This window comes from Nannospalax galili, unplaced genomic scaffold, assembly GCF_000622305.1.
Source record: "Nannospalax galili isolate Female #2095 unplaced genomic scaffold, S.galili_v1.0 scaffold118, whole genome shotgun sequence".
In the NCBI taxonomy this organism is placed as follows: Eukaryota; Metazoa; Chordata; class Mammalia; order Rodentia; family Spalacidae; genus Nannospalax; species Nannospalax galili.
This window is the reverse complement of record NW_008340856.1, coordinates 208,060-212,042: the sequence shown is the minus strand read 5'-3', so window position 1 is coordinate 212,042 and position 3,983 is coordinate 208,060.

Sequence of the window (3,983 nt, the reverse complement as noted above, 5' to 3'; positions counted from 1 at the left end):
AAAAAAAAAACAAGTATCTTCTTGAAGTCCCTCAAATTAAGGTAAAGAATAAGAACAAATCATTCTGGAAGAACGCAAAGGAAAATAGCTTTAGATACTTAAGTGACAATAGAATTTATTCTCATAATTGTTTTAATAGCTTTTGTATAATCCTCATCGCTATTATGTGATATAAAATGTATTTATCAAATCTGTAATCATTATGCCAAAAAATCTGAATTACTGTAATATTTTGTATATTGTTAAAACTGTAACTTTAATTGTAAAAAAAAATTTAAAATAAATGACAAAGGAAAAAAAAAGATCTCCATTTCATTATAAAATATACTTTCTTACAGAAAGAGTCATTGTTTTTGCTAATAACACTTAGATGTTGGCCCATGCGTCTCTAATCTGTATGTATCTGATTATTACTAGTCGCGGTCAGTTGCACTCGGATCCCTGGCACCTGTGTATGGATATAAAGTCATCAGGTAGATTTCAATGGTAATATTTATCACCTCTACTAATTAACATGACATAAATTTTTATGTTTCCTCCTCAAATACAACTCATTTTTTTAATTTGTTGATTTTTTTGTGTATATATCACACAGAATATCCCAAACAATCTTATTCATCTATATACCCACTTCCCAGATGGCACCCTCCCATAGCCTTCCCCTCCCACACTAGAGCCCTTATATTCTGTCATCCCTGCTACTGTCTGCTGTGTTGTTTGTACCCCAGTCATTCCCCAGTACTTGTCCATCCACTGAATCTAGTCAGCCTATCTAGAGGTCTTTATTTTAGAAAGGTCAGCTATTCCTCATCTAGCAGCAATCAGATGCCAATATTCCTTTAGATAAGATTGGGGTTTGCTGTTCATTTTCCCAGTTCTATGCTTGGTTCCTATCTGGGAGTACTCTTGGGCCACCCTGGCCAACAACTCAAAAGAAGGTATCTCCTATCTGGCATTGTTTTTTATTATGTAGCCTTTAGCTATACATATGGACTCAAAAAAATTATATTGGCCCCTTTAATACTTGGTTATACTTTCCTTTTGGGTGTTTAAAGCCATACAGTTGGCCCAGATAAACCAGTTTATTTTTACTCTTAACGTCATTTGAGGATCTGTTCCTAATGGGTCACATGGGCTTGGGAGGAGCCCCTGGCTCCTTTCTTTTACCAGTTCCGTCTATGTGAAGACAAGTAAAGGTCCTGCTCGACCATGGCTGGCTTAGCTGAAAGTATGGAGGAAATGATTCCTCTGTGTTGACCCTCATTTTTGTAGACTGGACACTGGTTCAAGTCCATCTCATGGGGTCTCCTCAGCCTCCTTGATCAAGAGGACAAGTGACCTATCACAGTTACAGGACATCTTGAGAGATGCTCATAGTCCCCTAGAACTAGTCAAACTAGGAGGGAAAGGAGCAAAAACTGTCCGTTATGTCCCTCTGACCAAATTAGTATAGGCCTCATAGTATGGCTGTTAAACATTCAAAAAGGTTAGTTCCATCAGCCTGGTACTTTTAATTACCATGTGCCATGTAGATAAAGCTTGGGCAAAGACCAATTGTTCTCAGATAAACCATGCCTTGACATATATTTCTTGATCTGGTATGTATAGTTTGTCAGTAGGTTGTTAGACTAATATGGTTCCCTCTGGTTTTTAAAACTAGCTAGGCATTATTTATCTCTCACATTGTCTAACCCCTCCATCATGGTTTCCCCATTTAAGGTGCTCCATTTTTCCCATTTCTTCCTTAATAATACCCTTATTATATGGTCCCAACCTCTCTTGAGCTCCTTCTCTCCCTTTATCCCCTAGGTTCCTTGTATAATCTTCTCTCCCCTCTCCCCTTAAAATAACCCCATTTTTATCCATATCTCCATTATTAACACCTGTTTCCTACTGTTCTTCTCTTTCAGATTCTTTCTTTTCCTTTACCTCCCTGTTTCCTTTTCATTATCCTGGTTCCTGTAGTTATGTCTGGATACATACTCACTTATCAGGATTTGGTGCTAGGATCCACATATGAGGAAGAACATACATCCTTTTTTTTTTTTTCTGAGTGTATGTTACTTCACTTAGTATAACAGTTTCTAGTTCCATCCATTTACCTGCAAATTTCATGATTTCATCTTTCTTTACTGTTGAGTAAAACCCCATCATATAAATGAACCACATTTTTATTATCTACTTGTCAGTTGAGGGACACTTAGGTTGCTTCCATCTCTTAGCTATTGTGAAAAGAGCACCAACAAACATGAATGTACATGTCTCTGCAACAGGATGAGTTCCTTGGGTATATGCCAAGGAGTGGTATAACTGGGTCAAATGGTAGGTTCATCTGTAGTTTTTTTAAGAGTTCTCCACACTGCTTTCCATAGGGGTTGAATAAGTTTGCAGCCCCACCAGCAGTGGATGAGTGTTCCCCTTTCCCCATATCCTCTCCAACATTTGGTATCATTTGTTCTCTTGATCTTAGCCAGTCTGACTAGGGTAGGATGAAATCTTAAAGTGGTTTTAATTTGCATTTCCCTCATTACTAGTCATGTTGAACATCTTTTTAGGTGAAGGAGAGTGCCCCTCAGACCCCCTCCCTGCCCTCTGAGAAACAGTTGCCCTCTGCCTGACTCTGGAAAACCCCTAGATTGTTCAAATCCTTTCCTGGTTCTTCTGTTTATGGTTTATATTGAAATCCCCTGCTCTGCAGATCTTGTGCTTAAAAGCCCTGTGTTTCCACAGCTCTGGGTCGCAGTGCAGCTCCTGAGCCTGCCTGCATCCCCAGCTGGTCAGTCTCAATAAAGTAGTTAAGTTCTCCTGAGTCTCAGTGTCAGGGAATTCTTCAGACCCCAAACATTGTGAGGACTTGTCTGGGATTCCCTAAAAGACCCTCAGTCTGTTTTCCTGTCTTTTTGTTCTCTGTTTTGTGCTCGACGACATCAGATCTGGTTTCTCCTGCTGTGTCTGTTTTGATTTCTGTTCTGGGTGTCCAGACTTCTGGGGGCCCAAGGGAGAGAAATTGGATGCAGTATTGCTCTCTGAGCTGGAGGACTGGGGACGCCCTGACCCTCCATCTGAATGGTTGACCACTTGTGCCCTCCAGGCCTTCGGTGTCAACCCTAATCACTCACAGCAAATCTCCAGTGCGCAGCATCTTTGTTCTGTGTCAGTCAAATCTTGAACAGATCTACCTAATCTGTCTGTCTCTCATTTGTCTTTGTTTCGGTGTAATCCTTTTCTTTTCCATCATGGGTCAATCCCTTTCATCTGAAGACACGCCCCTTGACTTAATTCTTTCTCATTTTAAGGATTTCCAGAAGGCAACCGCAATCTCTGGAGACACTGTCTATTCAGGGAAGTTCCATACCCTTTGTTCTCTCGAATGGCTGTCTTCTGATGGTGACTGGCCCCAACTGGGTCCTTTGATGTTAACGAACTTTCTTCTGTTCAGGCCATGATCTTTGGAAACCCAGGACCTGACCAGGTCCCCTGTATTATGGCTTATTTTTACCTCTTGGACAAGCCTCCCAAATGGTTAAAATCCTATTTACCCCCTTCTCCCTTGGAGCCCTCCTTTCTGTCTCTGGGCCCTGACGGCCTCTTCATCAGTCTCACCCACCTCCAGTCCTTCCCCCTTCAATGGAGGACCCCCTTTTAGATCCTCCCCTTATCCTCATCCCCCATCCACTCCCCCTCCTTCTGCCTCTGTTCCTCCTCCATATCCTGTCTCTCTTCCATCTCCTGCCACTCCTCCTTCTCTAACCACCCCTCCACTCCTTACCCCTCCCCACATGCATTCAGGCCAGCCCTATAGGCCTGAGATGACCCCTGGCATCCTTCCCCTCTGTGCTTTCCTTTCTCAACCAGTGATCTTTATAACTGGAAATTACAAAATCCTCTTTTCTCTGAAAAAAAAACAGGCTTTAATTGGGCTCCTGGACACTATCTTTCTTACTCACCAGCCCACCTGGGATGATGTCTAACAACCCCTTCTC